The 12,005-nt window shown below is 40.1% G+C and overlaps 1 protein-coding gene across 1 annotated transcript in view; it reads right to left on the bottom strand.

Moving 5' to 3' along the window:
- Positions 1-12,005, bottom strand: part of ATRNL1 (attractin like 1) — a 764,129-nt gene that overhangs the window by 100,146 nt on the left and 651,978 nt on the right. The gene's annotated exons all lie outside the window — the stretch shown is intronic.

The raw sequence follows: 12,005 nt of genomic DNA, 5'->3' as shown, positions 1-12,005 counted from the left end.
GGTCTCAGAAATGGTCAAACAATGATCTTAGAAATGACCAAATCATCAGTGATTTTTATGTATGGAAAAAAAATAGCAAAAGACCCAAAGAATCCTGTTAAATGTAGAAAAAAATCACATATTGCAAAATGACTAAAATGACTTGTGACAAATTGTCCTTTAGAATGGGGCTGACACAATAGTCCTAGTCAGCAACGAAGGATCCATTGTTTTAACCTCAGTGCAATTTTTTATTCTATTTCATAAGCCAAAAATTAGGCCAGAAATTAGGGAGGGTTTTTTTTTTTCATTTTTAAAAACTGACAAACATATAGAACTAATTTATAGTAAGGTATCTATTAAAAGTACATGGGAAAAATGCTGTTGAAAATATGAAATCACAGCTAGCTTAAGAGCCAGACTCGGGGAAGTTAGCACCAGTAAGGACAGATGAGTAAGAGAAAGGAGTAAAATAATTAAGTACACGTATTGAGTTTCTATTACGTTCTAGGCACCACTTAGGCCCTGGAGATATAACGATAAATAAGGGGGTAAAACCCTTGCCCTTAGCTTCTCTGGGTAGAACAGAGACACTGTAATAAAAATGTGATAGTAGTTAATAAAAACCAAAGGAGTGAACTGAGGATGGAAACAAGTTTCACAGAGGAGGTGACCCCTGAAGTGACATTCTCTTGTTGGAAAGGAAGGTGTAAGTGTTGTGTGTTGGAGGACAGTCCAGGCAGAGGGACTAGAACATGCATAGGACAGGGGTGTGGTGTGTCCATAATTTCAAAGTGTATTTTAAAAATCACTTTAGAATCCAGCAGTGTGAAGTATTTTATATCTCCCTAAAATCCCATATTTGCAGATAACACAAACAGGGCATAGGGCATGAGAATGGAGCTTAAAATAATGGGATAAACTTCAAAAATGACCTTGAAACACCAGAGACATTAACTGAAATGAACTGGTCCCTTTTCTTGTGCAAGGAAAACAGTAGGTATAAATACAAAATGCAGAATGGCAGAAAGGGTCTGAAGAGCCAGAGTCGTCCTATTGAACTGCGTGGGGGAAGTAACCAGCAGGACAGGGCAGCTGGTTTTAAAAGAGATGTCAGCACCGAGACAATGAGACTGAAGCCAGAGAAAGCCCCCTGGGTTCTAGAATGGTGGGCTCCAAGAAGTCTCTTCAGGTGAACCTCAGTTTCCTCATCTTTCAAACAAAGGGACAGAACCACCTTTAGAATCTCTTTCTATTCCATGATTATTGAGTCAATGATACTTGGGAAGGTTGAAGTACATTCTCAGAGCCACGAGGTGACCCAAGCTGGAAGACACAGGCTGGACAGCACAGACAGAAGGACTGGGAGCAGGGTGTTGAGCCTGACCTGGGAGGTGATTTCAAAACTGCCTTCTACCACGTGATGGATTATTATGAGGAGCACTATCAGCTGTTCTCTATTTCTGGAAGGATGAGAACAACAACAAAAAAAGAGAACAGAAGAAAATGGGATCAAATCGCAGTGAAGCCAGTTAAATAACAGAACGAATTAGTCCCAGAAGTTATGGGCATGCCTTTTGGAAAAGTCTTTAGAAACTGTCTGTCCAAGATGATTGTGGGCAGGGTCACCAGCTGTGGCCACAAGCAGTTGGATGAGCCAGATGTCATTTCAGTGCCCTTCCTATCTCTGTGTTTGTGCAATTGTATAATAGTATGCATAAATAGAGTAATACCAAATTACCCCATTTATACATTTTATGTGTCTATTAATATGGACAACAGTTTCCTTTACATTTTACCAGTAAAGTTTTGAATACAAATGTGATGCAACTTCTCCCCATCACAGCTCTACATTCAGGGCTAATTGCCTCCCAGAACACTTAAGGAGTCATTTTTCATTAAGATGGTGAGCAAGGGGGAAGCAGATGGCAGAGTCATGTTATTGATCTGATGATCTTTGCCTGGTTTGTTGAATAAGTGGAACTGAATGTATGGTCACTGCATCCAGACTTCTAGGGCCTTCAAGGTTCAGTTCACATTGTGTCAGACAGCAGGTTCATGGGGCAAGAATTCGCTTATTCCTCCAAAGCTTCTGAGATCATTCTGGGGACCGAGTAGAACTCCTCAAACTCCTTCTTTGGAGTCTTACTCTTAAGGAAGAGGATGAGCTCTCTCTTAAGTTTTGCCAGTGCTTTATCTGCATGGCCATCTGATTGGATGCCCGTTAGTTATGGATGTCCATCAGTTATGGATATAGACCTAACTCACATGGGCTACGTTCATCTGCAAACAATAATGTGGATAAAAGGAGGCAAATTATATACTTTTCAGAGGGCCATTAACTCTTTCCCTAAAAGTCCTTAGAGAAAGATGGTTCTGGCCTTAAGTAGTTAATGTTGTTATAATCAGTGTTTACCTTTTGTAGAATTACAACACTGCTTCCTTGGGTACTTGCTCCTTCCTGGGCTTTTCATTAAGAATGAAGGATTTTTCACACCCAACGATGCCTTTGGTAGGTTCTGTGACACCATTTTACAGTAAATGGTAGCAGATTAAATAAGCTATCAGTGTAACATGGAATTTTTTTTTAAATTTTTTTAACGTTTTTATTTATTTTTGAGACAGAGAGAGACAGAGCGTGAGCAGGGGAGGGGCAGAGAGAGAGGGAGACACAGAATCGGAAGCAGGCTCCAGGCTCCGAGCTGTCAGCACAGAGCCCGACGCGGGGCTCGAACTCATGGACCGCGAGATCGGGACCTGAGCCGAAGTCGGACGCTCAACCGACTGAGCCACCCAGGCGCCCCTGGAATTTTTATCAAAACTTGAATACACTCCTTCCAAATGGATTTGCTAAGGAACCACTGGCCCTTTGAAGTGGTCACCAGGAAAATGTTTATATGAAAAGAAGAAATTCCCAAGGCCCTTGACCCACATTTTCTTAGCATTTTATCAGTCTGCTAGTAAGCAGACATATTTTCTCAAGCCCTTTAATTTTCCTTTTTGGATCTAGGGAATTCATTTCTGTCTGCCATTTCTGGGCCTTGGTGGCAAAAGGTGTGCAATGCTGCTTCCTGGCAACAAGGGGATTATTATTGTTATCTCTTCTTGTCAGGTTTTACACTGTGGCATAATAAACAGGAGGGAGGGCTAAATTTTCTCCCTCCATGGGAGATCCGTAGACCTTGGTTCCAGTCCCCATTGAACTATGAACTAGACAAATCTAAGTCCAATTTCTGAAGTTCCAAAAATTCTAAAATTCTCTGACACTCCGGATTACCCATCTATCCTTACAGGATACACCTTAGCAGGAGGTGACCTTCTGCTAAATTCCCCTACATGTATGTAATAAAGCAGGACTACTTAATTCATGGCCAACTGAAAGTGAAATATCTTACTAATTGGAAGATTAAATCAGCTATCGGTGTAACATGGTGTCAGCCATCATAATACTAGGGGGCTGATTTAGGCTTTAGATTTTATTCATACCCACAAATTCTTATTTCATTTTGTTGCTTTGAAGACAGCTTACTGATTCCAGGCAAATCTTGATTTTTCCCCTTTGGCTTTGTAAGTTGATTTGTTGAGTTGCTTACTTTTTTTCTATTTTTCTCTTTGACCACAGTATTTATTTGCCAATCAACTGTAGAAATACCTGAACAGAGTGGCAGGTGAAGAAAAGAAAAAGCAAAGAAAAATATGTTGGCCACTCTTTCAGTGCTGGAGGTCTCATTTTTCATATCCATAAATTCTGAGTTTTCATGTGAGTTTGTTTCTATCCTGAAAGTGTTTGAGTTAACTTCTAGAGGGAGTGTTTTAGTCACTTTACAGTATTTTTAATTAGCCATGTTCACTATTCTTCAAGTTTCTTGTCCTATTTTTTTTTTCTTTGTTGCCTTGGCACATTAGTCAACTTCTCTCTGTTAACGATGGCACAAAGAAAAAAATTAAAATCTCAAATGGAAGGATCGTGGCCATGTCACTTCACAGAGACACTAGGCAGTGAAAGAAAAAGCTTATACTATCCCAAAAAGGACAGAGCTAATGGTATTTGACCATAACCACCCCCACTCCTCACTATCCACATGGAAAAAAAAATTTGGGAAGAACCTTATGGTGTGAGATTTTCTGGTTTTAAATTCTGGCTTGGGGCACCTGGGTGGCTCAGTGGGTTAAGTGTCCAACTCTTGATTTTGCCTCAGGTCATGATCTCATGCGGGGATCGCATTGGGCTCTGCACTGACAGCACCGAGGGATTCTCTGTCTCCCTCCTTCTCTGCCCTTCCCCTGCTCATGCTCACCCTCCCTCCCTCCCTCTCAAAAATAAATAAATAAACATTAAAAAACTAAATTCTGGCTCAATAACTTATTGGCTATGTGGTTGTAGGAAGGTGACTTAACCTCCCCCTGCCCCATGAGTTTATTTTTCTCATCTTTGAAAGAAAAGTGATGATATACTTTACTGGGTGATGATAATTCAAAGAATCGTAATGAACATTGAACAGATTCAAAACAAATGGTACGTGTTAACAATAACACCTACAACAGCAATTGATACTTTTTATTTTCCATATACATTTTGTAAGGTTATGTGTCCTAACTATAACTAATATGTAGACAATATTCTATAAGATTCAGAGTTCTTTTTCTGGTCATAAAGGGTGGAACCTAGTTGTGCTCTTTCAAGCTTAAATAAAATGTAAAAATTATTACACAAGAAAGAAATCAACATTCAAATCATAAAAATGGAATAAGTTTATGATAGGTTTAGTATATGCTACATTGGAAATATAAATTGCCTTATTTTTTGTATCATTTTCCCTAATATTCGGATTTTCCTTGAAACTTAAATCTAAGCAAATAAGTTTTAATATATATTTTTCTTTTTTAAGTTTATTTATTTTGAGAGAGAGAGAGAGAGAGAGAGAGCCACCCAGGTGCCCCAAAAGATATTTTCCATCAAATGTACAATGCTGAGCTTGATTTTAGTCTCTAAGACATGTACTTGAATCCTACATGAATCATAAATACATAAAATCCAGTCTATCAAAAATTATGGGCCTGAAAGTAAAATTATAACCAGTAAATTTTACATTTGTAGCACATATATATATATATATATGTTTTTGGTGGAGTTCTATCATTTAAAGGTAATTAAATTTTATTAATCAGTTAAGTATTTATCAAGCAACTACTAAGTACAAAGAACTTATTAGCTGCTGGGGATTCAAAGACAAAATAAGACATAGCCCCTGCCCACAGAGAGCTTACTACCTGGGGAGAAAGTGAAGAAAAGTTCACAACACCCTAGTGACACCCACTAGGAGGCAGTGAAGAACTGAACCAGGAAATCCCAAGGGATTTCAAGGAGAGTGATGTCATGTTTGCATGGAGGGAACCAAAGTCTTCGTGGAAGAGGAACTGGCTTCTGAACTGGGTTTTGGAAACTGGCAGCTGAGCAGGAGAGGGCATTTCAAGCACAAGGAACAACGGTGAGTGGGACGGACAACACACACGCTCACGGAATCATAGGGAGAAACATACACGTGGAATTCCAAGCCGGGCAAAAATCATGAAGACATACCATGTGGTCATCTCCCTTATTTTACAGATGGGAAAACAGAGGGTCCAAGACGTTAAAAATGACAACTCAAGGGCCCCCGGCTCGCCGGTGGGGCTGTGCAGCTAGGCTCTGGCAAGGTGGAGGAGGACCTCACACCCCAGGGCAAATGTCTGGACTCACTTGAACAGGCAATGAAAAGTCGGCAAAGGTTTACAAGGAAGAGGGTGATGTGATTAGAATTGTGCTCTCTTTTGGCAGGAGTCCAGTGAGAGGCGCCAGTGCCCAGAAGAAAACTGGAGACAGGAAGAACGGCCAGAAGGAGACGGATGTTCTATCTGCCATAGGGGCAAAATCTAAAAGAGCTTCATGATTATTTGGATGTAAAATGGGAGAAAGAGACAAGGAGGAAAGCAACTCTGGGATTTCAAACTTGAGCCACTCTGAAGCCAACGAACTTCACAGTAACAGTGGGGGAGTAGGTGGTGGTAACAGGGAGAGGGGGAAGGGGGAGAGCAGCAGATTCAGGTTGCGATGCTAGTGTTCAACAGGTGAGCAGTGTTGGCTGGAGACCCAGGGTCGGTCAGGAATTAGCTCCCCTGGGAGTGACGAGGGCACAACCCTCGAGGGACAGGATGGAGCCGGATGAGAAGTTGGCTAAAGGATCAAACCTGGGGGATGCCCACCTATATTTAGAAGCAAATGAGGCAGACCAAGAACAGAGGGGTGCTCTACATCCATTATCTGTAAGTAAATTCTACGTGGGTACCTGAGATAGACCACAGAACACCAGTGGGGAGCGTTTCCAGAAGCTGAGGAGGCAAGGTGGGGACTATTCAGCTGTCGAGCAGGACAGAGACATGGCGGCATGAGAACCGAGGAAAGAGCATCTGAATGATCACCATTTTGTTACTCCCTTACAATGACATTAAGCTTAGCAATTGTAGATCAGTATTATTTCAACTCTCTTTCACAGCACTGTCTCCTGGTCCATAGCACCTAACACAATTTGTAATTATGGATTCATTGGCATGATTGTGTATTTCACATTTATCTCCACATAGGCTGTAACCTTTATGGGGACAGAAATTCTGTTTTGTTCACTACCATAAACCCAGTGCCTGGCATGTAGCAGATACTTCTAAATATTCTCAAATGAATAGAAGATAAAATTATTTCCTATTATTGATTTGTGGGCCTTTTTAAAAACAGGTATGTTTTTGACCCAGAGTCATATTTATTAACAATAATCTCAGATGTTTAGCTGTTGCCTGGGCTCTCTGCCTAATTTTATAGTTTATTTTGCGATGCAATACCCATTTTTCTGTTTTCTTCTTTACGAAGATATATATGGTGGATATAAATAATACTTGGATTTGAGGTTAAAAGGTAACTACCATGATTTTTTTTATAATGAAGTCTTGATATGGCTCAGTAGTTTTATTTGCTTTTCCAGCCACCAATACCAGAGAGAGTGCTAACATTAGATCAGCAGGTGTGTTTCTACAAGTGTGAAGATACACTGGCAAAGTTATGGAAGGAAAACAGAGAGGCTTAAGGGACAGGAAAACCCAGAGGCCTTTGGAAAATGTGAATGAGCTTTAAAAACTGGCTTCAGAGGAAAGAGTACCACACTGAGAACCTGCAGACCTGCAGTCTGTTCCCAAACCATCTCTGGGAAGGTAGACGACCTTCTGCCTCTCACTGGTGCTGTGACATCCCTTTTGCTTACTTCTACAGTGGGGCGATAGGAACTATCTCCATCTTCCAAACATGCTGAGAAGATTGAAAACTAGCCTTCATTAATAACACTATTAAGATATTTTTAAAACTTAAGAATCAGAGAGAATTCTTTTAGTCACTAACAAGAAATATATAGAAATATAGTTTCTCCACTGGTCCTGAGCGGCTGGAAAGGTAAGTTAAGGTACACGTTATCTGCCCTTCCTACACCAAGCTGGTAGACTTAGCATAATCTGTAGTAGAATTTTATAAGAGGATCGGTGTGGGATGCATCCTAGGAATTTACCTCCACTCCATCATTTTATACACAGGAAAATAGGACCCGGAGACTACTACAAAATTTGCCCACGGACACACAGCTAGTCGGTGGCAGAGTTGGATCTAGATCTCAGGACTTGCGGCTCAAGTCCATAGCTCACATATACGAGCTGAAGTTTTTTTCCGTTAATGGCAAGCCCCTCACTGCTATCACATACACTGAATCACAACAATTTGGCGTGGTATGCACATCGCTGCACTTTACAAAGTTCTGGAGTTAAATCACCAAGAAAGAGAAATCTATCCTTCTTCTCTCCTTAAGCTCAATGCTTATAGAACCTGCCAGGTCCTTTCTCTTCAACTCTGTATATAAAGCTTTTCAGGAAAAGGAATCTCTGGAGTACTCTTGTATGACTGTCCAGAGAAGCACTGTGATGAGGGAGAGTCCCACATGCTGAGGATGCACATGGTCCTGGATGTGAGTTCTGGCTCATTCTCTCACTAGATGTAGGACCCAGGACTAGTCATTTGATCTCTTTTGAGTTTCAAGGTTTTTTGGTTTTGTTTTTTTTGTTTTGTTTTTTTGTTTTTTTGTCTATAAAAGTGGGATAATAATAGCTATTTTTCAGAATCATTAAGAGGGTTAAACTAATGACTGTATGGAAAGCACCTGATATAATGCTCAGAACTACTAGTTTGCTTTCTTCTACCTCTTTTTATTTTTATTTTTAATGTTTATTTATTTTGAGAGAGAGAGAGAGCACAAGTAGGGGAGGGGCGGAGACAGAGAAGAAGAGGGAGAATCCCGAGCAGGCTCTGTGCTGTCAGCACGGAGCCCAATGTGAGGCTCAATCCCACAAACTGTGAGCTCATGACCTGAGCTGAAATCAAGAGTTGGACACTTAAATGACTGAGCCACCCAGGTGCCCCGACCTACCTCTTTTTCATTCAATTAAACCAAGGTCTCTTTTTGTCATCATTACCCATGGCACTGTGAGTTGACTATCAGTTTAAACATTATACAATATTTCTATATTTTTCAAAATAATCTGGTCATCCTGCCAAAAGTTCTAAGCCTAAAGAAAAAAAAATCAAAACCTTAGACGTTGCACTGTCTTCTTTTTGGTAATGCTAGCCTCCATCAAATATGAGGCAAGTTCAGGGCAAAATTCTACTTTGAGTTGAAACACATAGCTCCTTTTTGGCAGTGGACATCTGTGCCCCTGAGATTTTTTAATCCAGTGAGAAGAGTTAATCTGCTTGTTATTAGTGAGAATCCATAAACGATGAAATCCATAATCTCCCATCACAAAGTGATGGCAATCATTATCACTTTCAATTTATGCTTTTGAAGAGCTGTATTTACTTTGTCCACATTTCATCTTAATGTGACTCCAAAACTCCTGGGGACCTTGCTGTGTCCAAGGTGACTGGAGTCATGCTTGGTTGTTCAGTGTCATGCAGCATTTACCTGATGTGCCCTGTTTTCATGGGGATGTCAGTGTTTCAACCTCTACTGATGACACTGTGCAAATGTCAACCCCAGAAATCCCATGTGAACCCAAAGAGTGTGGCATGGTTGGCAGCAGTCTCTCTCTCACACACACAAAATACAGTCACGAAGCAGCAGGTTTACGGGGGTGGGGGAGCTGGGAACCTAATTAGTCCAGCTCCAGGAATGCCAAAAAGCCTATTTAATATGTTTTGCTTTTACTCTTCTAAGCCACCAAGAGGGAGAATTGCTCACAAACACCTAAATTCATTACATTAAAAAATATTTAGTACATGGGGTAAGCTGAAGGATGAATCTGCAGTTTTCCTTTTGACCGCTGTTACGATGAAAGCCATGGAAAGGACCTCACACATTTTAGATACTTATTACTTGCTAGGAATTACTGACACGCTTTCTGGTGGAAGGAGAATAAAGTCCAACGATAATGCCATATGCTAAAAAAAATTACTAGCTGCTACTTTAAAGAGATGGCTAAAACCTAGCACCTGTGTGTTTCTGAATCATTTATTTGTCGGTACTGAAGTTCAGTTTCGGGGAGAAAACCACCATGCTCCTGGGATGCCTCCACCATCTCCTTGTCCCCAAACTTATCCTTGTCTTAAGTGCCTTTATTCATGGTAAGGAAGAGTGCATTATGAAAAGTGTCACTCAACATTTCAAAAGCTACATTTCAAAAGGGGCTGGTCAAACATTTTGAGAATGTGCTAAGTACTGCAAGAGAACTTATAATCTAATGAGTAAGACTAATTAATCATTGAATACATTTGCTAATATTTGGAGACATAAATCTCCCAATAGCCAGGGGAAGGCTCCCGGCGCCCTGTCCTTCACATAGTGGGGATGGGTCGGGAGTCTGTCCATAAAGCTCCCCCTCTACCACTATTCTCGTCAAAGGTACGTACGAACTGCTTTCCACGTGTGCGGCACTGTGACCAGCACGGGCACATAGATGGACTTTCTGTAAAGACATGAGATAAGCCCAACTCTCGGAATGAGATAACCAACGTCACCATTTCCTTTCCAAGAGCCGATATGGTTCCCCAAAAATCATTGGCATGCACATCCTCTCAAATATTGGATTATATTTTGTTACATTTTAATTGGCTGTGTACACACCAAGTATCTTGATGAAGAGCGAAAAAAATAAATAATTTAGTTTGTATATTGGTATCGGTATTTGCTTTGTTCAGGGAAAACTGAGATGTGAACATTAGAAAACCCTCTACAGACACTGACTGTGTTTTTTTTTGAGGGGGGAGGGGTTTGTTTTGCTTGTTTGGTTGGTCGGTTGGTTGCAGTGAAGTCAGGAGTTTTTATTTTAGTTACCCAACATCTTACCATAAAAACTTTCAAACCTATAGCAAAGTGGAAAGAGAGAATTTTAACAACTGCATTCCCACCACCTAGATTCTACCATTCACATTTACTTTCCTTGCTTTATAATGTATCTGTCCATCTACCCATCCTACTACCCACTCATCAATACTATGTTTTTGATGCATTTCAAAGTAGACTGCAGAGACAGCAGAGAATACTGTATTTTGAAGTAGACTCAGAGTATACCTACTCTTATAAAAATAGCTGGAAAACATTTGTTAGCTTTTTTTTTTAAACAAAGAACAAATGCATCCTGAATTATGCACACAGATACCCAACATAGCTCAAACTACAGGCTCTGTAAAAAGTATGGTAAGTTAACTCAAGGTTTTGTCTACTGACTGGTTTCAACTCTGCAGACATTTTTAGTACTCCTCAAATGTTGGGCTCTGTGAAGACATGGGCTGTGGATTATAGAGAAATAAGTTCTCTGCTACAGATCATCAGGGAAAATTACCTAGAAGGTTAGCAATAAGTATGTTTTGGTTCTTTAGCTTTATACTCTAGTAGTTTCCTAATTATTCCTTGAATGTAGAAATAAAGAGATTTCTATATCTCAATTCCTTCATTTACAAAGTGTGTTTTATACGTATTGCATGGGCTTGTCCTGAGGATCAAATGTGAAAAATAAGAAAATACTTTGTAAAGAGTAGAGAACTATGCACATCTAAAATGGCATTAGCGTTAGTAATCATAACGCATCGTAACAGAACACAGCTAAGGAAATGGCCCACACTGCTACCTGGTTCTTTCAGATCAATCAAAAAGATCTCAAAGGTTAAAAGGACAGAGTATTGGCAGTTGCCTTCACTCTGCCCATCAGTACGTCATCTTGTCAAGGATTTAGAAGAACCTTGGTGTATATCACACGAACTTGTTTTCATTAGCAAAGTGTTTGTTTTGGAAATCATCCCAGCCTTAAAACAATGCTTCCATTAGCTGGGCATGGTACCTATAATTATTCATCTTATCTGACCAGTGCCAAACTATTCTTCCTGCATCCCATTTACATTTACCATGGCGGTTCTGAAAGAAGTGCAAGACGTTCCCTTGGTGTATGACAAAGTACAGAGCATGCTTATTTCTTTCAATGAACATCTACGAATAAGCTTTGGGTGAAAATCCCTGCAACAAGGTATCATCAGATGCCACAAACGACAATGCTAGAGGTGATGGAAACCCTCTGTCCCCACATGGGATAATTCTGTTACATGAACATCTGAAGTTTACAAGGTATAAAGTAGTGTAGCTTCCATTTTTGTGCCAGGGTGGATACAAATCAAGAAAGGAGCAAGGTCAAAGCTAGCTAGGGAACCAAGAAAAGAAAAAATAAGCAGGGCGGTGAGTTCAACATCAATTACTGTTATTGAGACCTTGCCAGATCTCTGGCACTTTATACTTCAGGGGAATTGAAAAGAAAGACTGATTTGAAATTACCCTAACCCTCAAAAAGCATCCATTTCCTAAGTGTTGGAGAGAGCAAATAATCAGGAGATTGAAAAACTTCACATTGTAAGTAAATGGAATAGAATATGTAAAAAGAGAGAAATAGCACGGTTTGTTATTTAATCACAAGTT

This window comes from Panthera pardus, unplaced genomic scaffold, assembly GCF_024362965.1.
Source record: "Panthera pardus isolate Hobbes unplaced genomic scaffold, ASM2436296v1 HiC_scaffold_22, whole genome shotgun sequence".
NCBI lineage: Eukaryota > Metazoa > Chordata > Mammalia > Carnivora > Felidae > Panthera > Panthera pardus.
This window is presented reverse-complemented; position numbering and strand designations above follow the sequence as displayed.